This window comes from Meleagris gallopavo, chromosome 2 (genome assembly GCF_000146605.3).
Source record: "Meleagris gallopavo isolate NT-WF06-2002-E0010 breed Aviagen turkey brand Nicholas breeding stock chromosome 2, Turkey_5.1, whole genome shotgun sequence".
Lineage (NCBI taxonomy): Eukaryota > Metazoa > Chordata > Aves > Galliformes > Phasianidae > Meleagris > Meleagris gallopavo.
Window position 1 is genome coordinate 17276648 of NC_015012.2, and position 27287 is coordinate 17303934.

A 27287-nucleotide genomic window follows, 5' to 3' on the forward strand; every position below is an offset into this window, starting at 1 on the left:
TGGGTATTCAGATGTGAATAAGGCACCGCTTCATGATTTTACTCTTTTGGCTTAGTGGGGGTTATGTAGAAGGAAAAAGGACAAGAAAGGTCTCCAAAAAGGAAGAACTTGATAATGACCTGATGTTAGCAAGTCTTTTAATTTGATAACTTGTATTTTGATGAGAAATCTGAACTTCAGAAGGCTTTTATTTCTGAGGAAGATGAAAATTAGCCCTCTGGGAAAAGATTCCTCTGCAGTGTAGCTCTTTAATTTGGCTGTCTGAGCCTGTTAATACTGTTACTGCTTTCTAATTGGAAGTCACATCAAGGCAGACTGGATTTTGATAGTGATTGATTTAATACGTTCTTATTGTAGCCTGTCTTGAGAAACCAATTGTGCCAAGGAATACAGTTATTATTAAGCTCTGCCTTGTATTCTTGGTCCTTGACTGGTGCGGAGGTATAGACTTTATGCTTCAGTTTGCCCCTGTTGTATATTCTGGTGACGTATTTTCCAGATTGGATGCTGTGGTGTAGAAACAACAACAGTTACTTCTGTCATAGAGAGATTACACCTCTATCTACCCCTCTGTCTCCAGATGGAGATGGGTCCCTGGACCTGCCCAGTCTGTTTCCCTCTTCCAAATGTTTCTGCTCTGTTGGATGCCCCGGGTGGTTTCCCTGGGACGTCTTCCACCAGCAGCAAGAAAGTCCAAGTCTCCATCAGAGTGCAAAGAGTGAGAATTTGGTCTTTTCTCCCTAGGAAGAAAGCAGGAGGTCTTCAGCTTCCCATTCTTACCTGCGAGCACAAAGCTTTCCTGCTTATTGGCTCGGTTAAGCCACAGTCTGATGCTGAATAACATTAATTTTAGTTTATAATTGAAGTCTAAATATTGGCAAGGGCTGTGACGTGTTTCCCTCTGACAAGCTCACATTTTATGGATTTGAGACCGAGGAATCTTTTCAGCAATTCCATTAGTGATTCAAGAGCGGTGCATGTTAAAATGTCAATCAGTTGCTTTTAATTATTCCTGTAACGATCCAGGAGAGCTGTTGATTTTTGATATGAGAGTGCTGCAACTTTCTGTCAGATTAAAAGGAAGTTGGGACACTGAGTCTGCAAAAGCACGGTCCTTCACTGTGCCAGCAGTACAGCCCGCTTGTTAGGAAAATCTGCCTTCCATAACATGGGTACACTGTTTCAGTGGTGCAAAATGCCTCCTCACCTTATATGGTACTCATCAGCCGGCTGCTTAAGCATCTTGCTGAAAGTCATCATGTTTTATTTTGCAAGCAAGCTTCAGTGTCTCAAATTGTGCAGGGAACCTGGCTGTTGCCTACGGAAAGCATTAAGAAACGTGTCCTAGTCCACAGGAGCCTTACTACTGACTTCAGCAGCCGTAAGATGCAGCTCTGTGTCTGAGCTCTGACGCACTTTGTGCTGGCAGACGCAGAGATTTCCCTGCGCACATGAGAAATTTGCATGGCGTGGCTGCACATCACTTGTGCTCATTCCCTCTCCAGCTGCCGCAGTCTCACGTGTTGTGCCAGTGGTATGGCTCTTTGGCAGCTTCTCCATCATTCTTGTTGCGGGGCTCACTTCTGTCTGCATCCCTTTTGCAGAGGCTCTAGCCTCATTTGTAACAACAGAAAATGAAAAATATGAAGAGCTGAGTCACCGGGTAATGATAACAAAAATGTCATCGGTGCTTGGACAATTAAATTCTGTTGCCTTTGTCATGACAACTGACTTCTAGTTCAAAGGTCTGTCAAAGACGGCAAATGTTCTGCATGCTGATGTTGTCCTCATCATGTCCCCACACTAAACTTCCCTAAAGCGTGTCTTACTGCATTGCATTACAGCTTGCACTACCACAGCACAGAAAGGGACCTCCTGGGATCATAAAGCCCAACCCTCCTGCTAAAGCAAGTTCCCTACAGTAGAGTGCACAGGAAAGCATCCAGTCTTGACTACCTGCAAAAAAAAAAAAAACGACTGCAAAATTACCAGCGCTCAGATGATACAGTTCGTTTTCTGTGCAAGCAGTGGCTGGCTTCATGTGCTTGCCATCAGCCTGGTGCAGGGTGTCTCAAAACACTGCTCTCTGTGTTCTGAGTGGGGGATATCTTTAGTCCAGCTCATTCCCTGGTGCTAAGTAATCAGATGACTCATAATGGAGAGGTGATTTGCAGCTGGAGGGCCGGAAGAGCTCATAAATGTACCATCATGTGCTTTTATAGCTTCAGCAGTGGGTTAATACATAGGGCTGTAGCTGGCAGATCATGCCCAAGTGTGGGAAATTCAGGTCAAGTACGGTTGATGAAATGAGGGGTGAAAGAAATGAATGCCTTAAAAGGTGGGAGATAGCAAAAGATGAAAACCTGGATGAGGGCCTGGCCCCACTGTAGCAGTCTGGAATGCAAATGCATCCAGCTGTATGGGCTTGGCTCAGGGCTGCCTGGCAGATGTGCCAGCTGTTTTGGACTCCACCTGGATCCTGCTGTGGTGGTTGGATGTATCCCCAGCATTCCTGTGTCTTGCCACAGCGTTGGGAAAGGATGGCTCTGACCTTGATAGAGCAAAGGGCTGGTGGACATCCTTTGGGGCAGAGTCCTTGTAGCTATGGGCAGGGCTCAGGCTGGACATTGCTTGGATGGTGTGTGGCCTCATTTACAAGCCCTTACACAGCACCTGATGGCATCCAACTAGGCTTACCCTGGGCATACACTCCATCGCCCTTGCAATGCTCTGCTTGGTTTGGTCCCCCCCCTTTGCCATGCTCATGTGCCACTTGTCTGCAAGGACAGCTTTGCCAGAAGCTGGTAGTCTCTGCAGTGCCTTCATAACCCTTACCTTGCTGAAAGGCAAATCCTGAGCCTAGCAGCAGGGGCAAATAGAGAGCTGGGTGGAGACTGGTGAGATGTGGGGACTGGTGGCACTGTTTCGCCCTTCCAAGGGGATGAAACAGTGGGGCTGCTGTGGTTGGAAGCAGGTTGTGACTTCACCATCCTCATCAGTGGATTCAGGTACAAGAGAGCTACCTAGTAGGCTTGCTTTTTCCATTTGTGCTGAAAAACCGGGCTGGCTTTTGCAGCTCATGCAAACAAAAATGGCAATATGTGTATTCATACAGAGGGAAAAAAAAGAAACAAACAGCATTAGGAAGCAGCTTCTGCAAAAGGCCTGGCTGCCAAAATATTCATGCAAGCTGGCTGAGCTTTGTCAGACTAAAATTAGAAGTTTGTTATTTGTGAGGATATAGTCACAGTATTGGTCACAAGTTGTAGGGAACTGTAGAAGTCCTGGGAAAAGCAGGCTGCCTACATGGGTTTGCCTGGACTGCCTCCTGACTTTGGGCTTTGCCTGTGTGGAATGCTGGTGGAACATCCCTGTCTCCTACTTGCTGTATGGGCACTGTTTTGCCTCGGAAGCTGTCTTTATCCAGTGGAGTATGAAAGGATTTCTGTGATGTTGGCTTACCTGTACTTTAGGGAGCACTTGGAAGGGAATGAAACCAAAGGAGGAGGATTACAGCTTTGTTTTCCTTGTCAGGACTGACAGAACTTGTTTCTCTTGTGCTTGCCTGGCTCGCGAAGCTTCTAAATCTAGCAGGAGTGTTTTTATGTTGTACTTTCATCAGCAACAACAACAACAAAAATCTCCAGTTTTCCCCAATCTTACAGGCGGTCAAAATCTCTCTGCTGTTCCGGGCTTTAACCTCTAATGCTGGAGACCCCTTTCCATGCCAGATTACTGCTACATGCAGTGTGGGCTTTGGGGGCACCCCCTGCTCCCAGAGGCCTTAAAGGATGTAAGATCCCCAAGGTCTTTCAGCCAGACCTCTCTTTTTTGTGTGGGTTCACTGTGTGTTACAGGCTGTGACTTTCAGCGTGGCTGTGCCCTGGATTGCCCAGTGCTGGGGGGAGGTTTTGTACATGAATTGCACTGTATAAATAAACCCGTGACAACAGTGATGAAAAATGCTGGCTTTTGCTATAAAAGTGCATCATCTCATTTTTATTCTTAAAGAATTCCTCCACCAAATCATCACAAATCATCGCTCCTTCCTCGGTGCTGTGTGAGCTGCCAGCAATACTTATTTTTGTAGAGAAACAAAGAGAAGATGCATAGAAAAAAACAGTAACTATATAGGATCCTGAAAACCTACTGAGCAATTGCCCTCTGGAAAGAACAATTTTACAGCATATGCACATGAGCTTTAACTCTTGGCTGCTCTTTCAACTAACTTAGCTGGAATGATATGAGAGAGACTTTGTTTGTTTGTTTGTTTTTGCCTCTTAGCAAGAGGTGCTGCTGCCCTGCCTCAGTTCAGCATTCCTCATCAGTCCTGTCTCAGCACCCAGAGGATGCTATCACAGAGTGTGGCTTCCCCACTGGAGCTATTGCAAGATTTATTAGCTCTCCAACCACTGTTAATAGCGATGTATTTGTCATGTGCTGTTTAATTAGTATGGAGCATGAATCACAATAAAGGGAAGGGAGGGAGCTGAGGTAAATGTCAGTTGATATACCAACAAAGTGGCAGCAAACAAAATACCTCTGTTTCTGGCTTGGCAGTGCTGAGGTCCCTGTTACAATGTGTGGCTGAATTAGCACGGGGACAGCAAGGCTGCGCTGATCCTACAGGCACGCTGAGTCAGAGCTCACCTGACCTTGGAGGGACAGCTTTTTTCTCCAGCCCTGATACCTGCATGGCATTTGATATCTGTTATCACAGAAGAGCAAATAGAGAGTGCATTGCCTGTCTTGCAAAAGCTAAGCCAAGGGCAAAGCCTGCCGTCATCTTCATTGATGTGCGCTGGCAGCATTTGATGCTGGCTGGATTAGCTTGTTTAATTTGCTGCCTGTATGACTTTCTAAGTGAGAACTGTACTGAAATGACCTGGGTTTGGTTAGTACCGATGTGCTCCTTATTATTAAGTAGGGGGCTGGGATATGACTGCTCTGAGGGTTGCAGTCCAAACCTGTGTGAGCTGCTGGTCTTGCTGCTGGCCATGCAGATGGTAAAAAGAGATTCTTGCCTGCTGTTCTTTGGGCAAAGATGGGTAAACGCCGTTTCTCTGCGTTTCAGGAAGGGTAGGATGAGCACAGTGCCATTGATGAGCACAGTGCTTGAATGCTGTGTGACAGGTCAGTGCTGGCTGCCTGCTGGATCTCAAGTAGGCATGTGGATGCCAGGCTTTGTTTTCTTTTTCTTGGCCCTATGAACAAAGCTGGGGTGAATTTATTCTGCTATAACATTTTTGGGGTAGGTTCTTCCGTCAGTAAATCCATGCCTGGGGAGTCCCTTCTGAGACAGAGTGACAGGGCTACTGAGAGCAAGCGGAGCAGGAGGGCTGTAAAGGCTGCAGTGAAGGGGAGGAGCTGGTTTGCTGGGGAGGGACTTGATAGAATCGTTAAAGTTGGAAAAGTCCTCTAAGATCATCTCGTCCAACCACCAACCCATCTCCACCATGCCCACTGACCACATCCATCAGTGCCACATTCTACTGTTCTTGAACCCTTCCAGAGACAAACTCCCTGGGTAGTCTATGCCAGTGCCTCACTGGTCTTTCTGAGGAGAAGTTTTTGCTGATGTCTAATCTGAACCTGAGCTTCTGTGACTGTTTAAGCTGGGCTGAATTCAAGTGCCATCACTCTTCACTTCATAACCCACTCAGGATAGGTCCCACAGTCACCACGCATTGCAGACACCTGCATGTAGGGTGGCTTCATAAAGAGCTTTTAGCTCCAATTAACCCCAAGACTGTAGGGGATCATCACTGTTTTGTTGGTGCAAATGGCCAGGCTCCTGCGGCAGTTGCCTCCTGTGGAGGATGCTTTGGGGGGCCTGCTCAGTGGTAGAATGACCTAGCTGCCCTCTGACAGAGGATCCAAGATTGTGTAGGATTAGAAATGAGGAGGAAATTTTTCATTCAGTGGCTGCTAAGGTCCTGACACAGCTGCCCAGAGAAGCTGGGATGCCCCATCCCTGTAAGTGCTCAGGGCCAGGTTGGATGGGGTAGTGGGCAGCCTGAACTGGTGGGGGACAACCCTGCCCACAGCAGGAAGGTTGGAATAAGAGGATCTTGAAGGTCTCCTCCAACCCAAGCCATTCTGTGATGTCCTTTCTCATCATGCCACACTGTATATCCAAATGGGATGAGAAAAGATTGGTGTCTGGGTGCAACGGATTGGGTTAAGATGCCTGGTGCGCTTGGAAAGCTGGGCCCTTCAGCATGCTGGCTATGCCCTGTGGGCAGCCTGGGGCTAGTCCAATGCCAACAAATACCGGTGATAACCCCCTAGAGTTTCAGGGTTTCATCTCAGCAAATGGCCACTGATGAAACCACCCTTTGAGCAGGTGTTTGCAATGCATGGTGGCTGTGGGACCCATCCTGTGCAACAAACTGTGCTCTTCTCCACAGGACAGCATTTTGGGCTGTGGTTATCTTCTGTATGGGCACCTAGACGATGAGTAGTGGGGCTGCCCTGCAGCTCGTCTTCTGATTTGTCAGTGTGTGTGGAGCATTGCAGTTAAAAGAAAGGAACCAACAGTGGGGTCCCATCCAAAACATTAGGTATGCTATTGGTGGAAAAACCTTCAACTCTTCAGGTGAGTGAAGACTCACTGATCTCTATGTAGGATGTATCAAGTTGATGCTTAAAGATAATATATTAAAAAAAAAAAAAATAGACTTACCAAGAAAAAGTTCTGATGAGATGCAGGGGCATCAACCAGTGCATTAAGTGGCTGTCTACTGATCTACTTGCATTTTAAAATCTTGGCTTTTGCGCAGAGGATAAATTTCAATAGAAAGGAAGAGTAATGATACTGCTGCCTAGCTGCATGTTTTAAAGGGCATTAGGAAATGTTGCCTTTTAAAATGATAGGCAAATACCCCACTACAAGTGAGTAAGTAAACCAGCAATATTTCAGAAAGGAGACAGTTAATGATGCCCATGTGCTTTTCGGAGTATCTGACTGTGCTGATCTTCTCTGCTAATTAGTGCCCTGTTGTACTTATAGGGCATTGGTAAATTGATGGAGGCTTGGTCTGTCACTGCAAAATGGCAGTGTTTTCAAAAAAACTATGTGGCCATCCTGATTTTTGGTCAAGTTCCCACTGTGCTGCTGCATCCCGAGCAGAGCTGCCTGTCCTCTGGTGGTGTGCATGAACATGGCAGGTCATTTTCTTCCTTTTGGGACTTGATGTCCTGCCAGCTGCCATCAGGGAGCACAGCAGGTAGCGCTGCGATGGGGCTTCTGGCACGGCACTCACCCACAGCACAAGGCTTGGTGGCGCAGTGCCAATGGGATGCCCAGTGCTTTGAGGCAGTGTTCTCCTAGGTTGTGGTGTGGTAAATGCCAAACCCAGCCTGGACAGTTCAAAGACTGTAGCACGCTGCAGAGCACTTGAAAAATGACATCATCTGCAAAAGAGCTGCCAAAATGGGAAAGTTAGCCTTTGCTTTTGGCAGGCAGAGAAGGCAATGAGACAAAGCACAGAAATGAGCTTTTGAAGAGTTTTCTAAGCAGGACTGGCTAGGCAGCCTTTTTTTGTGAGAGGAGTTAGCTGTAGGGTTAGATGCCAGAGAGGATCCTCTCAGATGCTTGTACTTGGAATATTAAATAATCTAATTTTAGGATGAATTTGTTTGCTTCTCTGCATCATATTCTCTTCTGGTCCTGTCCTTTCTGTCTCTTCTGTCCACAAGGAGTGTGAGGAGAAAAGCTCCAAGATCAGTTCCTCACCTAGGCTGTATGGTCTCTGCAGGGGTGGCTGGCACGGTCTGTTCCCTGATGTGTGCTCATGCAATGATGTCCTGAAAGAGATCATGAACACACTCTGCTCACAGCTACATCTGGGCTGCTAAGTCCCGCTCTAGAGGTAATCAGTGATGCCAGAATTAGCAGTGGGTAGGGGGCTTAGAACCTCCTTTTGTCTCTGTTTTCCTAGCCAATACTCAGCAGCAAGCCAGAAGAGGACACGTGTCCCTCTCCTTAGAGAGTTTTTTATTATTTATACTGCACGTTTCACACTTCCTCTCGTATGGAAGAAACATAACTGTATTTTTTCTTCCCCGAAAAGCTTTCTTTCTAAGCCTCAGTAATACCAATCAGGCTCAAGGAAGAATCTTACAGAGAAAAGAAATGGGCAGTGAGACTGCAAGATGTCTGGAACAGCTGTGCACATGGGAGTGATACAGATTCCTATTTTAGTCTGTACCCTGATGCTGGATGACTTCATAATTGTGCTTGGTGGTGGCATGTTTCTGGCTTGGCAGTTGGGATCTCAATGTGCTTTCTTTTTTGACATATTTCCAGGTAATTGATTTATATACAGTGCATGCACATGCAAACTACATAATACGTTCTGTTGAGTAACACCAGAAATATAGCTGAATATTCACGAACTGTTATTGCCATAACCCATTTCTCTTCAATTTCTTCACCTCACTATTTTTTTTCTATTCTCCCATGTCAGAGACTTGGAGCAAGGAGCGCATGTTCCTTCTGATTCAGGAACCACCTACCGCTAGTAGGGGCTGAAAAATGGTGAATGCCAAATCTATGTGACAGGGATTGCTGAGGCCCTGAGGATGACCCACTCCTTCTGTGGCAGAAGTTATTTGTGGCATGGCTTTCTGTAGCTCCACAAGGATTTTGCGTGAGGGAGAAGCAGCTCCTTTGGTGGCTCCAGGTGTGAAGCGTCAGTTAGGAAGGGTGAAGCATCAGAAGGTCAGGGCAGCAAAGGTTTTATTTCTCAAAACAGACAATTGGGTTGGGATTGGATGGTTTTGTGGTGATGTAATGAAGGTGTCTTGCCCCGGGTGGCCATCAGGAACCAGGTTCTCAGCTCCAAATCTAGATGAAGAGATGTGTCTTGGAGCCAGTGAGATCCTCACATGAAGTGTTTCAAAATCACAGGGCCTCACGTGTCTGCTCTGATTTCTGAGCACAGCTTTGATACCCTTGAGCTGTGGCACAGCAATTCCCTATTAATTTTACACTGGTCACAAAGGCATTTTTAAATGAATTTTCATATCTGATATAAATAAAACTGTGCTGATGCAAAACACAATAAAACCCAGATGAAAAGACAAGAGAGGACAGCCACGTGGAGGGAGCATGAGGGCAGCAAAGAGACTCTTCTCTAGTTACAGTCTATGTAAGTAAATTCCAATAAAAGTGAAACTGTCAGCCATGTAAGGAACCATTAATAGGCAAGGGCACTAACAGCAGAGTCTGGGCACTGAATCTGTAATAATGCTGACAGTCTGCTAGAGCTGACTGCCAGATCTGATCTCCTCAATGGTAGGCCCTGTAAAAATGAGACAACCCCACCAACTGGGGGGTTTAAACTGGAAAACATCAAAACCAAACAAAAATACTTTGTCATCAAGAATACACTTCTCCTTTCCTTATTGTCTTTCACATGGCTGTGTCAAAAGCTGCTCTGTGACTCACACCTGTCCCCTTGAGAAAGGTGTCCCTGAGTGCATGGTGTGTGACAGAGTCATGTTCCAGCAGTGCTGCGATAAGCACTGCAGTGACCTCTGCTCTTCTGCATTGGTTCCAGTCTGTTGTTCAGCGGAAAAACCTTCTTTCTTCAGGCTTCTCTTGATTTCATGGGCTATTTAGTGCCTGTGGATGGATTAAAAGAGTTGGGCATGGATATAAGCAACTGTAGGAAAAGCTACAAGGCAAAATTTGCACTTCAATTAGGCATCCCAGAAGAGCTTCAGAAATTCAAACGATCTCCTTCTGACTCTGCATGTTCCTTCCAATGTTTGATCACAGACACGTTAAGTGAGAGGGCTGTACTGGTAGCAGTTGTGGCCACTCTGCTGTCTTTGATGCTAGTCTTTAGTGAGAAGCTTTGTCCTACTCATCCAGCATGTGTTGCTCTCCTGCCTCGCTGGGCAGTGATTGTGGAAGCCATTGCTTTCCCTTACGAGCATCCTAAGGCCAACCCTGTCTGCCATCTTTGGAGCTGCCAGCATGGCTCACCCAATCATGTGGGTTTTGAACAAGAGGGCATGGTGGTGAGGAACTCCTGCAGCCTTCCACCTCCTACAGCTGGTGGTGGCAAGAGAGAGCTCCACTCCTTTCACTTTCTGATGCATCACCAGTAATGTTGCCTTTAAAACAAACAAAAAAGCTTGAAACGGTTTATAGTCTTCATAAAAAAGAAACAATGAAAATAATGTGAAGCTGGAGGCTGTAATCTTACACATCTCTATGTGTTTATGAATTCATTTGTGATAACACCCAACCTACTGTGAGTCATAGACCGTCCTTCCTTCCTCAACATTTTCTCAAGGATCATGGATTTCACTGGGGGATGTCTTCCTTGCGTTAGCTGTGCCTGAGGTAAGACCTCAAGCAATTCTCTCAAAACCAAAGCAAAACCCAGCAAACACTATCCTCTGCTGCCCAACCCCACACAGTTCCTCCTTACAAGGGGCAAGGGAGAAGGATAGATCTCCGACCAATGTGGCAGTGGTGGAACCATGAGAAAGGGCTGTACTCAGGCTTCCTTCACAACTTATTCCTTCTTCAGCATCAGCCTTCCATAAGTGTGACCAGTCTTTAAAAGAGCAGACTGCGTTTTTATGGCAATGCCATCATGTTTAAAAACAATAGAGTAAAATCCTGCGTTGAATTTAAGAGCTCAGGCTCATTTCATTGTATATGGCTTTTTTCTTTTTATGATTTCATGGATCATATAGCAAATTTAGTTTGACTGCCTAGTAAATATAAGTAGGCCTGTAGGAATTGTACTATTTGGACATGTTGCTTGTATTTCAGAGACTTTCAAAAGTAATCTGCCTCAGCTAATTTGGTTCCTGCTCGTTTCTACAGTAGAAGCACATCTTGTTTTCAGCCGCAGATGGGAAGGAACACATAAGTGCTTTTGGAAATCCTGTCCTTAAAGCTTTGATAGAGTGAATAGCCACGGATATTCTCCAATTAATGTTTTTTAGGTGTTTGTGCTGCAGCTATGTTGCAGCTCATTTGCAGGAACTTAAGAGCATCCTTCTCCCATGTCTCAGACTCCTTATCTGTTGTGAATCTTTTTTTTTCCTTTGTCTCTTCCTTTCTTAGGCTTATTCTTCCTTTCTCAAGTCAAGTACAGTTTTCTTCTCACCGTGCAGCTGCCCTACTGGTCTGGTGACTTTTTCTTTTGTATTTGCTCCTGATGATTTCACTGAGGGGTTGAATAGCTGACACTTAATACATGGCACTACCTTGCCAAGTATTGCACAATAAATGCAAATACAGCTCTGAGGGCAAAGCTGAAATGAGGTTTTAGGGGCTCAAATCGATAGATATTGGGAGATACATGGCATGCGTTATAACTCTTCAGGATCCTTTATTTCTACTTTATGAATTTCTGCACAGTAATGGAAGAAATCATGTTAGAGATTTCCTCTCACTTCCCAAGCTATGCTAGTACCATTTCAGACACAACACTGTAAAACCCTTTGCCAGATCTGCAAGGAGTGGATGGAGTTTTGTGGGATACCTCTGAGTTAACATAAAGATCTTATTATTTTTAATCCTGCAGAAACGTTTGCATCAGCTTTAAGAGGACACTTTTCCATAATTTGCATGTAGGAAAGCAGCCTAATTTTTTGTGTGTAGTTGGTTTAGCCAGCACAATGTGAACAGTGAGGTTCCACTCCACGACACAATCCTTTGCTGCTCTGAGCTCTGCTGTGTGCTGTGCAAAGGTGGCCTTAGATCAGGCTGGTGCAGAACCAGCTGCATTGTACATGCAGTATGCTTGAAATAAGGTTACCTATCTCTCCAGCCTGTGTTCTCTGAGTGAAATCCAGTGCTGGTCAGCTGAAAGGATGCACCCTTAGGTAGCTAAGAATGGGTAGTCTTGTGGCACTGTGTGGTGGTGATGGATGGATGGTTGGCCTACATGATCTCAGTGATCTTTTCCAACCCTTATGTTTCTGTGTTTTGCACTGGTATATGATCTGTGCTGTTATGAGCTTCAAGCTTTTGCTTATGCTATGCAAGACAGTGGAGGAGGCCAAACTGGGCGCACCAGTGGAAGGGAGGCAGCTCCATTTCTCATCTGACCTGGCTACAAGTGACCATCTAGCCTAGCAATTGCTTTCTGACAACAGCAGGGGAGGTTCTCCACAGAATCACAAGAGTTTGGCTGCTCTTCGCATTCCCACCCCTTGTACCTACTCAGTAGTCACAACCACTGGGTTAGACCTATGAAGTCTACTGATCCACTTTAGGTCCTGATACTGCTTTCTTGGCTCTGTGAACCAAGACACAGGGATCTGGGACCCTACAGTCATCCTCCTGCATGGCCGTGCCTGGAGCAGCTGGCCTTCAGCTTTCCTGACACAGAAGCTAGAACCGTGTATTTGCATTCAGAGTTTGCATCTTAGTCACGTTAAGTATATGCTCGCAGCTGGTGTTATCAGTGTTAACAATTTACTTCATTCTCTCATCATAAATTGCTGACAAGTTTTTCTGCTGCTCTTTCAAGAGAAACAGAAGAGATTAAAGTCTTTTAAAATAATACAGTATTGGAAAATAGGAGATGTGGCAGCATTATTGCAGAACGTGGATTCAGCTGATGTGAAGGAACATAGTGTGCTTCTGCTTTCTCTCTTTGGTCTGAGAGGTGGCAAGTTGTGAAGAGAGTGTTATTTGCAAACACTTTTGAGGAGGCAGTTGGCATAGCTCTTGATGTTGCATTTCTCTCAGGTGATGAATGAAACTGCTTATAAATTCTTGTCTCCCTTCTACCACATTCTCACCTGTTGCAAACGTTTCTGCAGCTCCCTCCTCTTCGACCGAGACCCTCCTCAAACGATCTGGGATCTGTGGCAACCCATCACACATCAAGCTTGAGACAGCCAAGTTTAAAAAGTTGGCTGAGTTATGGGTAGGAGCAATAGGAGGGATGTGCAGCTAGCTTGTTTGGCACGCAGGGAAGAATTTTACATGAACAAACAACATGTACAAAGAAGTACTTGTTCAGAACTTGAATCCTTGCTGCTTTTCATAGAAAAATTATGTTTGGAAGGGACCTCTTAAGATCACCTAGTCCAACCATCCATCTGCCAACAATATTATCCACTAACCATGTCTCTCAGTGTCGTATCTACACGTTTCTCAAACATCTCCAGGGTGACTCCTCCACCTCCCTGGGCTTGAGCACCAGTTCAGTGCTCCTGGGAGGAGCAGAGTTTGGATGTGTGACTGAGCTTCAAGAAGAGCAGAGACTCACCTGTGACTCAGGCTGAAGTAAGGACTACTTGGGGCTCAAACAATGGGTTGAAATGTGTGTGCAGATAGAGCCTTTCTATGCATTTTCTTGTCAAATCAGCAAAGGTTAGAAATGGCAATATCTGCTTTTTATAATTTTAGGGTATTTTTTTTCTTTTATCTTTCTTGTTTGAAAGGCCTCTCTTAGGTGCTTTTTGGCTTGTTTTGGATCACCTTTATAAAGCTGGCTCTACACAGTGGGAACCTGGGAGTACATGGAATCCATAATATGAATAGATGTGGTGGAGTCCTCACTGTGCACGTGTGGATGAACATATAGCAAAAGGCCATCAGAAGCTCTGAAAGCTATTAACTGGAATGTAGCTGAGAGCAAGCAGCAAGTCCAGCATATACAGGAGGTCTGTGGCAAAGCTGTGGCTCAGCTATCCTAAGCCTTGTCTCAGTTTGGAGAATAAATATTTTGCAAATTGACAGCCTTCCTTCCTGTGACAGTTATCCCTGTGGGGCATTGGTTTGGGCTCTCACATCCTCAACAACTGCCATGCAACAGGTCCTCTTACGTTAGTCTGTCAAAGTGAAATAAAGGAGGGTTTTGTATTAACTCTCTTTGCAAATTCTTTTCTGCTTTTCATGGTTTTGACTGGCAGTTAATTTTCTTCATAGAGGTTCATATGATGCTGTATTTGGGGTTTTTTATGAAAATAGTGGTGATAACTCACTGACGTTTAGTCATTGCAGAGTAGTTCTTACATGAAGTCAGTGGCATTTCATCTCCTTGTGCTGCCCTGCCAGCGAGAAGCAGTGGGTGCACATGGGGCTGGGAGGGGACAGCATCAGGGCAGCTGACCCAGGCTGTCCACAGGGATATTCCATACCATATGGCATCATCCTCAGCAAGAACAGTTGGGATAACGAAGAAGGGAAGATGGTCAGAGCACTAGTGATTGTTTTCCAAGAAACTGCTTTGCATTGTGAGCACTGCTTTCTTGGAGGTGACTGAACATCTGCTAGCCAATGGGAAGCAGTGAATGAATTCCTTGTTTTGATTTGCTTGTGTGCACAGCTTTTGCTTTACCTACTAAACTATCTCAACCCACAAGTTCTTCTACTTTTACCTTTCTGGTTCTCATCCCCATCCAGCTGTGGGGCAGCAATTATGTGGCTGTGTGGTGCTGAGATACCTGCTGGGTTAAACCACAACACCACTCATGGGTGAGCTGCTGTTGCTGATCAAGTGTGAGAAGAGAGGAAATATGCTAAGGAAAGAAGGAATGGAGAAGGAGAGAGGAAAAAGATTTCCAAAGCATCTTCTAAAACCTAATTACAAAAACAGTTTTTCTGCATCTCAAAGATATACTTCCACTGGAAGCAATAATGAGTGATCCTTATCCCTTCTGCTACACGGTAGGGTTGTACATGTTAAAATGCATGCCTGCTTAGGTTTTGTGCCTCTTTTCAGACCAGGAAAAACTCTGAATAGTCTTTTATTTGATAAAGAAAGCATTAGATGCTGGTATTTTCTTCCCTGAGTCTCAAGATATTGGTAGAAATAGATGCAAAGCAATATTGAACAAAATATTAATTTATTGTGGTGAAGATATATTATCTTAATATTATCATAGTAAGCATATTGAAATGCAGTACAAGGTAAACTAACAGACACCACTTTCAGGAATATTAATGAGGAAACACAGTCAGAATTGTAAACAGAAACAAACAGTGTAGGATTTCCCAGTCTGGAAACAGGAATCATCGCTTGCTAATGGTCCATAGAGTTGGCTGAGCTTCTTGGGTTGGCTTAACTCCTTGTCCCCAGCTGCTAAACTGCATCCAGAGCAGATTAAAAAGACATTAGAGATGTTCCTTGTGTTACTCTCCATGTAAACAATGGCTTTTCCAGTTCAGTAGTGAGAAGCACAAGATTGGTAGAGGGGGCAAGCTCTGGAGAAAGGCAATCCTCTTTTGCAGAGGATTCAGACCTCCAAATGGGTTTTGTTGTGAGTTGTGGGAGCTGGAAAGCTCCAATTTGGAACAAAATCTCATATATTTTTACATTTCTCACACAGGATGGTGGAGGTGAAGACCCCTGGAAGCCCTATGGCTTAATTTCTCCAGTATTGTCCCTGGTTTCTATTATGACTCTGTTGAAACCTAACTGTTTTCCCAAACGTTCTGATTAGGAAAACTCCAGGGAAATTCCAGTTCAACAATTTTTTTTCCTGAGTAGAACTAATAAATTATATTGAGGATTTCTGTGCTACACTGGGCAATGTGAATTGCTTTCTTAGTGTGCCTCCAACCAAACAGAATGTTACGCAGTGATTTGGAAAGTAATGAACGCAGAGGGGGCGGAAAGGAAATGTGGACAAATCTTAGAGAATGAATAATAATGTTGTGGGAAGTAGCAAACCTTAACAGAAATTATGGCTAATTGAGCACCAGCTCCAATGTGACAAAGTGGCAGAAAGTCTAATGAATGGGCCTCTTAAATGTATAAACAGGGAGGTTAAAGCGTGGAGAGAAGTAGTTTATGATACCACTGGACACAAAAGGGGAAACTGGTCCAGTTCTGTTCTTCTCATTTAAAGAAGACTTGGGAAAATGATAGGGCAGAAAAATGCCTATGAAATTATTCTTGCGTTTGGAGAAAATGCCGTCCTTAATCTTGAAGGAGACTTCAGGAACGTGGCACACTTCACTCATCAAAAATCAGATCAAGAGGTACCTTTGTTATAATGTATAGATCTAATACTTGGGAAATAGAGCAAATATTAAGGGGCGTTAGAATTTAGTGGAAAAATTATATAACAGAAACCGCTGAGGGGGTTAAACTAAAAGTTGAGAAAACATTTCTACTGAGCTGTGTTGATCATTCACTGGGAAAACTGCTAATGGCAGAGAGAGATATCTCATCTCTGGATAGCTTCATAAAAAGATAGGCTATCTTTTAGGAAATAAATATAGATCAATTTTCCTTTAGTCAGGTTCAGAGGAGCGGGTTTGCTTGAAGAATAAATACCTGACTCTGAAGGGACTATGATGAGTTGGAAGGCAGTGTAAATGAGCAGATGGTTTCTTTAGTCTTAAATTCTAAAAATTGTGAGATGCAATCGTGATGGATAAAGGAAGTGTCTGAGACAATATTCCAGTAAGATTACTTGCCATGACAATATCTGATAGACATCACTCTGGAAAATAAAATGGTAGAAAAATAATACAAAGCTTTTGCTGAAGATTAGGGATCAGGGAACATTTTCCAAAGGATTTCTGGTCTTACGAGTCCTTATGTGACTGGTAGAAGGTGAAACTCAAGTTCTCACTCTGCCTTGGGAATGAGATGTGGGTGCCAGAGGGATTGGCAGAGTTGTTCCTATGATACAGATCCTGATGTGGCATGGTGCTGAGCAGCCTCATTTTGGTGTTGCAGGAAGTGGCCACTTTTAAAGCAATGTGAACATAACTTATTCTTGTCTAGCCTTTATACCGGGTAGTTTTTGCTGGTAAACTTCCATGCCCTAATCACTGGATAAAAAGCGAGCGGTGAGACAGATTGAGGTTAGACAGTAATGGGTGATGGAGATTTATCCGCAGTGACCTTGAAACTCACAAATAAGCCATTACAGAAAGTCAGGAAAAGTGCTCTTGCCTTTTGTTGAGAGGACACAAATGACATTGCTTTATGTCTCTTGATAACTTGCCAATGAGTTTTATTAACATCAGCTTCAGAATGAGGTCAATCAATCAATCAATTTCCATATTTGCAGCATATTTACAAGAAATGCCTTAAAGCACTTTCCAAAAATACAGATGTGCCTGTGAAATATTTATTAAAAGGAAAGAAAAAAAAAAAAAAGAGGAGGGCTCAGGAGGGAGGAATCAATACAATTGTAGCGTATTTATGTTTCAGGTTATATATTATTTGTAAACACATGCAGTCAAATTTTTTATATTATGTACTACCTAACCTTATATAAAACATACGGTTATGATGCAGTCCTCCACTTACTCTTTCTTTTTCATCCGCTGAAAGTTCATTATGTAAATGCTGAACTGCGCAAATTACACTTTCTCCTGGATTGAGAAAGCAGTGAAACTCTTTCTTTGTAAGCCTCCTGATAATGGAGTAGTAAAACAGCTATTAAATTTAAAAATGCTATTCAAATAGATGAACCAAGGTATCAGACTAATATGCAGTAGAAACCTTTAAGTTTTAATTATCTGCAGAGTGGTGCTATGCTTGGTCTTTAACCAAAGCAAAACAGTATTCGGGGAAATCAGCCAACTAAGACTTGCAATAATTCTGACATATATCAAAAGAAAGAAAAAAAGAAAAAAGTTGAACAGTCTTAAAGAAATGAAACAAGAAAGCAAAGGGAGAGAACTGGATTCAGACACAGTATGACTATTTTTTGTGAGGTCTTGATAGTATCTATCATCAAACATACCCAGAATTCTGAAAAAAAGCAGTAAATGATAATTAAGCCATGTGTAATATTAGCAGGGAGGTGAATAATAAACTCTATGTTCACTCAACCATTGCTTAGTTTCTGTTTGAGTTTCATTTCCAGCAATTGCTAGACAGTCGAGATTGAACTCCAGACAAGAAGAGGTAGGACATGGATTACATCAAGAATTATGCGTTAGTCATGAGAATTACAGTGTAGTCTATTATTAGAGCATCAGAAAATAGCCTTGTGAAGTATGGCAGAGACTGAAAAGCACAGAAATGAGACCTGAGAGGGATCTCACCATGTCAAAATTAAAGGAAAATAACTATTTTCCCTACTGGTGAATAAATGCTGCCTCACTAATAGGAAGACTGCTATATGCCCAGGTTTCTCTACATTGGATGCTGTCTCCTGTGGGTGTGCTGGCCCTGAGCTTCCACCACTCTAGCAGTGTGGCTGCAGGAGCGCAGTTCTTTAAACCTGGAGCAGGCTGTTGGAGAAAACCCTGAGCTAACCCATATAGTTCTAGCTGGAATCCTCAACTCCCTTCCCTTGGGAATGCCTCCTCAATTTGTCAAGGACGTAAGTCAAAGGCAGTCTTGGCTGCAGGGACCATGAGATGGTGGGGTTCAGGGCCCTGAGAGGAGGAAGCAAGATGTAAAGCAGGACCACAGCCCTGAATTTCAGGATAACAGACTTCAACCTTCTAAGAGATGTTCAGCCTAGAGAAGAGATCTTCTCAGGGGTGATCTTAGTGATGTGAATGAATACTTGATGGGAAGGAATGAAGATGAGTGAGCTAGACACTTCTCAGCAGAATTCACTGACAGGAGAAGCAGTAATGGGCACAAATTTAAAACCAGAAAATTCCATTTGAATACAGAAAGCCACTGTTTTACTCTGAGAATAATTTGGTACTGGAACAGATTGCTCAAAGAGATTGTGGAGTCTCCGTCCTTGGAAATATTTAAAACTCAACAGGATGTGGGCCTGGGCATCCTGATGTTGCTGACCCTACCTGAGCTCAGAGCTTGGCCTAGTTGATCTCAAGAGGTATTTTCCAACCTAACAATTCAATGTGAATAAATATACCCTATGTAGATTTTGCAGCAGAAGAACTTCTCAATCCATATTGTACCAGTCAGCAGCAACGATGAATTTAAAAGGTAGTTTTCTAAAGCCGTGATACTAATTGCTCTGAAGTCATTAAAAAATCCTATTGATTTCAAAGGACTTTGGCTTAGTTCCAGTAGTTCTTATTTAAACAACTAAATGGCCTGATTTTTGCAAATATAGGGAATGCAGCTGCTCCGGGGGACTTTGCTTGGCTTTGATCAGGCTGTAATTAGTTGTACTTGTTTAAAATGTTTCTAAAAAGTTTGAAAAATTGATTATTTTTTTTTTTCCTCCTCACAGTCAATAAACAGAGTAATTCCTGTAGGGGTATGATAAACTTTCCCTAGAGCTCAGCCTTTTATATAAAATAACTTCAGACAAAATATTATTGCAACTTACATCTTCCAGTAGGAAAAATCACCAGCACGGTAGAGAGATTGTTCTGTAATCACAGAATCATTAAGGTTGGAAAAGACCTCTAAGATCGTCATGTCCAACTATCCACCTACCACCAGTATTGCTCACAATCCTGGGAATGGGCCAAGGATTTTAACATCTTGGGCTTACAAGGGTGAAATTCTGGGACAAAGTAGGTTGAAGTGTGCCATCCAGCAGATGTGAGTCCTGGAGACTGGGAAACAAGCACCGGATTCCAGTTTCCTACAAGTGACAGCTATGGGAGAGACTACAACTACAATGACCAATAGTCTTGCCTCCTGCTTAGTTAGTAGGTGCAGGGTGTGTGAATGATGATGTTTCTGAAAAAGACTAGCAATATAACATCTTAAGCTGACTAAAGATCTAAGATTCAGCTTTCCCATTTTATTTTCTTTTTTTTAAAACAGTGAAACTGTTTTCTGAAAGCTGCAATGCCAGAGGGAAAGTGATAGTAATGATTCTCTAATTAGATGTTCCTCATCAGCTATTGTCATACTGTATTAAAATCAATGAATTATGTACCCTGAACAATTACACCGTTGTTTTTAACAGCCTATGAATGTGTAAATGTAATCCTTAAAGAAGGTCACCTGGGCAGTACTTCCTATTCCGCTACCAAAATGTGCATATTTTCTGGATTAATTATAGTGTTTTTCTACTGAAATTATCCATTGGTTAAATGGTTATGAGAAAAAGCAGTCCTTTAGCTCTCAGGGATATATTTAAATAGCACCAGCAGAGGTTCGAGTTGGATGTTAGGAAAATTTTCTTCTCAGAAGTGGTGAAGGATTGGACCAGGCTGCCCATGGAGGTGGTGAAGTCACCATCCCTGAAGGTGTTCCAGAACCGTGGAGATGTGGTACTAAGGGACAGGGGTCAGTGGTAGATGATAGGTGATGATCTTAGAAGTCTTTTCCAGCCTTAATGGTTCTACCACTCTATATTATTGTTAGCCATATTGTAGTTCCTACTAAGAGCTCAACTGTTTGTGGATTTTCCTTTGTTCTTTTAAACAATTTCAATATGTTATTATTCTATTTTTTATTATTATTTCACTTTATAAGCCCTGTATTCTATTTCAAATGACCATGATATCTTTAGGTGGATGTAGCTATGAAACCTTTTATGGTGTGTCTTTCTTCATCAAAAGTGTTGATAACCACGACTTCCTATATATTTCTCCCCTCTCTGTCATAAAAACAAGAAAAAAACTCTGATTGATGTGGATGACTATGGGGAAAGACAAAGGGAAATATCCAGCCTGGTGAAGTGCAAACTAGAAATATTAAACTAGACAGCTAGCTAATCAGATAGCTAGGTAAAAATATATAGGAGTGACTACAGAAATATACTGAGAATTATGCTTAACTCAACTTCTTTTCAACAGGAAAAAGGCACTGGAAGAAGTGATGTCTCTCCTGAAGACACCTGAATATGAAAGGAAAATAAGATAAATGATGGAAAGGTATATGTGCCCACTGTTACTTCTTTTACTCTACCAGTGAATGTTCAGGGTATAAAGATGACTTTAAAATAAATGCTCTTAATCTTCGGCTGTAACAGTAAGTGGAAGTACTAGCATGTGCCAGACGAGGAGATGGTTGGTTCTTTATATGGTCAATATAGACTATAGCCCTGATCAGAAGTCACCTGCTAGAAGGGTTGTGAGTGACACTGAGCACTTCTCCTTCTGGGGCAGCCCGCTGATGGCAGAGCCATGCTGTTTGCCCCGAGCCACTGCTCAGAGCCCACTCACAACCTGTGTGCAGCAGCACAATGAGCCAGCGCAGTTTGCTGGCATGGCTTTATAAATAACTTCTAAGCCTCCTCTCGTGACAGTGTGTTACTCTGTGACACAGTTCACTCTTCTCAAATGAAGAAGACAAAACTCCAGTGTTCATCATTTCCACCTCCAGTTTTAGATGTTTCGAATTTGCATGAATGTAAAAGAGGGGAAAATTCAGACCACAAACCTCACATTTTTGGCTTACAAACCTTATGCTTGTTATGAAGGTGCAGATAAAGCCGAAGCCTACGCTTTCTTGCTTTTCTGTGCAGGAGAGGAAGTGGCTTTTCATGTAAAAGGCAATACCACAAAGAACTAACTTTTTCCATGTCTTAGTTGTACAATGTTCTTTGTAGCTAGATTCTTGGCACCCTTCAAAACATGACTAATAAAAAGACTGCACTTGAAGATGTGTGCAGGATCTAGATACCAAAATGAAGTCACCTTCATCTTAGCATGAGTATTTGTTATCAGAGGGCTTCCTGACTTCTCAATATGAAGTGCCATTTATTGTCTATGCCTGGCTTTAACTGTTCTTGTGCTGTGGCAATTGAGATACCGCTACATGTGGCTGCTGTCACTGCCTTTAACTGAAAGTCTAATCCTTGGGGTACGAACCTTCTGCTGTACTTCTCCATACTTCACTGCACTTGTTCACCTCAGTGGGAGATTTGCAACTATCAGTCTCTTCTTTCGGGAGCAATTGGGAGGTCTTACAGGGTGAAGCTCTTGGACTGGGAATTGGAGTAGTCAACCTGTAGAGGTCCCTTCCAACTGAAACAGTTCTATGATTCTATGGTTTAAGAAGAAAGTGAACGATGTTTTTGCTGTGATTGTGTACCCGAAAGCAGTAGTGTATGGAGAAAAATTTCCCAGGAAGGATGGACTTGAGAGGTGGACAAAATCTTTCCTTCTGCCCTTTCACTTCAGGAATGGCTTGGGGTTGCATGCAGTTTGTGGAGGGACTGCAGATCAATCCCCTGATGCTTCTCATCCTACTTGGGTGATGCCCTCTTGACATATAGTGTGATGGGCTGAAGGAATTGTGCTCTTTCAGCTTCTGGTTGGACACTGTCCCTTACAAGCACCACGAATAAACTGTGGGGCAGAAATGCTTTGCAGGCACCCTATGGCTGCCTTCTGGCTTAACAGGATTTGTGCTCTGCCATACACAGTCCAGTGTGTTGAGAAAGTGAGGGACAGAAAATCCTGCAGTCTGACACACATGTGGGTCATATGTGGTCTTGCAGGCTCCCAAGCCCCACAGCTCAGATGAGGCCAAAGGGAAGATAATGTTTAAATCTTTCATCAAATTTTATGTAGCTCCTGAAAACCTATTAAATTTGACTTTAATTGCAGTAAGGCCTCATAGCACTGTCTGAAAGGGTAAAGGTACCTCTTAATGGTATAAATTAGTTAGTTTCAATTCTAAAGTGCTGCTTTAATTCATTCTTCAGTGCTAGAGAGTGAAGAATAATTGTGTTGGCTCCTTGTTATCACTACTTGATGCATTCAGACCATTTATGCGCGTGCCGGTGCATCTTGGCAGTGGCTGGAGTGAATTAGCACATGCAGCAGCACTGTGAAGCAGGCTTCCAGAGGGCACCAGAAATAGGGTTTTGGCTGTCAACGTTGTTTAAATTATCTTTTAATTGATGTTTTAAAAGAGGAAATTTTGAAATGCAAATGGAAACTTTCTAAAAGCAAGAATCCCCTGAAGCCCCCCACGCTTTTCCAGGATGTCTGGGCTCTTTCTTGCTCTAGACCAGCCAGATGAAAGAAGGCCTTTTAAGAATGCTCCCTCCTTGTTTCCTTCTCCAGCTCTTACAGTGGTGGTGGTGTACGATGTTTTAAAGTGATTTAAGATCTCCAGTGAAAGGGATTTATAGATGCACCTCCTTTACATGGAAAAAGTACAGTCTGCCAGGACTGTAATTTTCTGCCTTACTTATGTATTTTATGCCCTTGGCTGCCCTTCAAGGATGTAACAAAAAGTGATTTTCCACCTGTGCCTCTGGGAAGGGCTGGGAAAGCAGGTCCAGCCATATTGCCACACCTGTTTGTGTGACAGAAAGAGCAAAAAGCCTCTTCCAGGTGCGGAGTGTGTACATATAGGTGACTTTGTATGCTCAAGCAAAGTGAAATGAAGGATTGTAGCAGTCTTGTACCTGATCTACTGCCTTATGATGTGTTACTGTCTGCTTCAGCTTTGTCTGAGTGCCATGGGTTGACCACCTACCATGCGTTGATGTATCACCAGCTTGTTTTGAAACTGGTCTGCCATATCATCACAGGGTTCTTCCAGCACTGTGAAAAAAAATGCTTGAAATCTCACGTATTTGAGACATACAGAGCTAACTGGAAACATCCTGATGGACAGGCTGAGGCCGAATAACCTCAGTGCGTGCCTTGCAGACTTCATACTTCATCAGAGATGAACACCTTGACAGCTTGAGATGATGAGGACAAGCAAAACTTAGGAGGATGGACAAAATCGTTTGGGCCCTTTTCTTATCCCTGAGTTTCTATAATCAAGAGACCCAACATTTTGTAAATACTTTACTTTGAGGGTGTCAGGTTAGCGGGATGCTTAAACAAAGGACTGCATATCTTCCAAATGCTCTGGGTTGAGTATGTTCATACAGCCATGGAAAGTCCATGCTCCTAGGACATAAAGTGTATAAAATATACCTAATTGCACACAAGAAGTTTTCACGTCAGACTTTTCCAGCTGTGTCCCAGATTTCAGATCACTGTAGAGTAGATATGAGCATAGGAAAGAAGCCATCAAGCCTAGGTGAGAAGCAGAGAAAGAATGAATGTGGATTTAGGAGATAGACTACACCCTGCATTACGGTTAGCCATGCCAGTGAGTGAGAAGTCTTTGTGCCCATATTATCAACAAGATCATGCGTAGCATCCTTCTCGATAAAGTATGTGTCACTGAGCACACTTTCTGTTTCAGTCTGAGTCCCCTGGGAGTGGGACTTTGAGTTCTCCAGTGTCCCTTGGTTTTGGGTGCTCTGATAATTTCACTGTTTGCTAACTTGTGCGCCCTTGATCCAAAAGATTATAAGAACTGTTTAATGTGCTGTGCATAGTATGCAGGCATTGTTTGCTTTTCTGCGCTGAAAGCAGCCTTTTGTTAGGGCGGAGGGAATGTTACTTAATAGCCCACAAAAATACATACAGGAGGTGGAAAATAAGTAAATACGTGTAGGAAAGCAAAACTTCTTCAAGAACTGAAGAGGCAGGACTGTTATATAACAGGGTTGCATTATGTCCTTGAGGATACTCCCACAGGGTCTTCTGAAACTGGGTTAGCCTCTCTGGTTGCTTTAACAAAGGCTGGATGGACTCCAACATGGTAAGTCCCTGAGAGAGTTAACAAAGGCCACACAGGCATGTCAAGGGAGAGATCGTAGCATGTTTAGCTGTACTGCCTGATCCTTTCAAGCAGGGAACACACCTGTACAATGGAGAGAGAGTCAGACAGCTATACTTGCACTTCCTTCTGATACATCAATACGTTTTGTTAGGAACAGACACTTATAATCCTTATTTGACAGCTGCAGTTTCTCCTTCAGCCTCGCACACTGTGCCATTATAAATAGATTGTCATACTCCTCACAGTACTAAATTGCTCTCTGCATTCCCAGTCCCCGAGTGGACTGATTGACTTGGGAAACCTGCCATTTTGGTTGTCCTCCAGAAAAAGTGATTACTTATTTCTGCTTCCGTTGCCAAACCTGTATAAGTAGGTTACCATTAAGAAGTCAATATTTAACCACAATTACCATAAAGTGGCATTTGATATAGCAGTTATTTCCTGCTGTGTTCTGTTTCTCTGTATGCAAAGAGCAAATGGATGGTTTTAATTAGAGGAGGGGGCCTTCCTTGCAATATCTATGCTGCTTTGAACACAAAGTACTTTCTTGTTTCTTTAACCAGTTCAGCAGTTAAGGATTTAAAAGTGAAGCTCACAAAAAAGTATACTTGTTGTAGGGAGTTCACAAGCAAAGAGAAATATTTGAGGGTATCAAATGTTCACTGCCTAAGGGTGATGCTGAAAGAGGAATGATTGTGTGGCTGTGGGATACTTTATTGGAAGAATGGCAATGTTGATAGCTTTTGCCTTTGCTATGGCCTGATATAGAAATATGTGTGTGGCAGTGTGCTGGGCTCTCCAGAATCAGGAATGCATCTTGAATACAGCAAAATCTGTTGCCATTATGGCCTGACTCATCCCCACTGAATCAGTGAAAAGCTTCCCATTGAGGTGAATGGACTTTGGATCATACATAACCCTTAAAAAAAGCATTCCAGGACAATGTGCCTTGTGCTTTGCAGGGTGCTTTGGGCTGCATGGTTCTTAATAAGGCAACATGTGCTGCATTTTAATAGCATCCTCTTAGGCATTAACCCAGATTGGAACTGCTTCAGTGTCTGTTTATACACTTTACATTGAATGCTCATTGATTAAAACCCAAACACAACCTCAGGAAGAGGGGCAAGACCATTCCAACCAGGTTCCAGACTGATGTCCCCTCCATACTTCTTCTCTCCCTATCTAATCTTAAAAAACAGCGAATTTTTGCTGCATGTGACAGCGCTCCAAAGGGAGATGTTCTTGTCTTTGTTTCCATTCTTTACTAACTCTCTTCCTAATCTGTACAACTGAACAATGAAATGCTCCATGAGAAGACAGGAGATGGGCTGAGAAAGGTGCTAAATCTCCCCTTCCTGCTATAAAAATGAAATCAATATACAAAGGACTGGGGGAAGAGAAACTACCCCTACAGTTTCGTTTTTGAGAGATGATTACCATAGGAGAGGATTTGCCCTGCTGGATTTGTTCCTCAAGAAGAGTGGAAGATGGAGGACATGTCTAATTTATAGCTGAGGCTTAGGGTGAATCAGGTTCCCCTGGGCAGCTCTCATTATGCAGAGGCTTTCTGATGAACCTGATATACGTGTGGTCTAACAGAGATGTCATAAACTTAGGTTCCTTCAGGGCTTGGTGGTACGTGTGGCTTGTTCTCACTCAGTTTGGGTCATATCTTTAAGCATGGATCCTTCACAACTGCTGGAATACTTTATAAATACTTTATTAAAATGATAGCAAAATCCAGAGTCTTCAAAATGCTTTCTGAAATGGGTAAATATAATTATTTAATCATTTTGGATGGGGGCAGGATTTATAAAGATAGTCATACATCCAGCATCAGAAAAGGAAGCTTCTGGGATTGTTTTTCTCCCAGTGATTAAATGAGTAGGTGCTTGAAGATTTCAGTGAAGATTAACCTGAATCCCATTGAGTGTTTATCTGTACCTTCAGGTATCTGACTAATCTGAAAATACAGCTTTGGGGGATTTGCCCAAAGCCCAACAGAAGGCAGGTTTCAGATCTGATAACAGAATATGGATTTCCTGATCCCTCATCTGCTGCTCTCTCCGTGGGCACCAATGGGCTCTGCTCTGCTGCTTCTCTTGTCCCTTCTTTTGCAAGAGGTCCTGTGTGACATGTCTTTCAGTGTTGGATTATATACAGTGGTCTGATGCCTGGTGACAAAAGGCAGACGAGTAAGGGGCTGAAATCATGTGTTGTAAATACTTAAAAATAGGTGTAGATATACAAAATTCTATTGATTTGATATAAATAAGAAATTAAAGCTACTTAATAGAGTGTCTAAGTACTATTTTACATGTGGTCTGTGAGATGCTTTAGCAGACTCACTGTATTTAAATTTAGTAGACACGTATCTCAGACTAATCAAAATATTTACTGATTTAGCATTTTTAATGTTTTTCATCCAGTTAATACGAACCTCGTTAGTTGTTTTTTCCCTCTGTAAATAGTTTTTCTAATGTGCAGTGCTCTTTTTAATATGCAAGTCCTTTCTCCTGAATCTGAAGAGCAAGGTTAAATAGGATGCTTATGATATCATGTATGGATAAATAGCTCTACGCTATTAAGAGCAGCTGGCTAGTAGGTACTGTAAAATCAGCAGCTTTTCGTACTTTGAACCATAGCATAATTGAACTTCAAAATATGGTATACCATCAAATGTAGGTCTCTGATAATGTAAGTGCAGAGCTTGTTCCAAAAGCACGAAAAGTAAAAGCTTACAAACCATTACACATCTACTGCATTTTTCCTCCGCTACCTTACTGCTGCGTTGCAGCACCTTATCAGCACTTCATTCTGTCATTTCTTATTGCCAGGCACTTACAAATGACTGCA

At 43.0% G+C, this 27287-nt stretch overlaps 1 long non-coding RNA gene across 2 annotated transcripts in view; it reads left to right on the forward strand.

Moving 5' to 3' along the window:
- The window catches only part of LOC104909567, a 59383-nt gene that overhangs the window by 19580 nt on the left and 12516 nt on the right, over window positions 1-27287 (forward strand). For both annotated transcript variants that reach the window (XR_002111703.2, XR_792411.3), the window contains exon 2: window positions 20645-20722. This is a non-coding gene — a long non-coding RNA (uncharacterized LOC104909567). The remainder of the gene's footprint in view (window positions 1-20644; window positions 20723-27287) is intronic.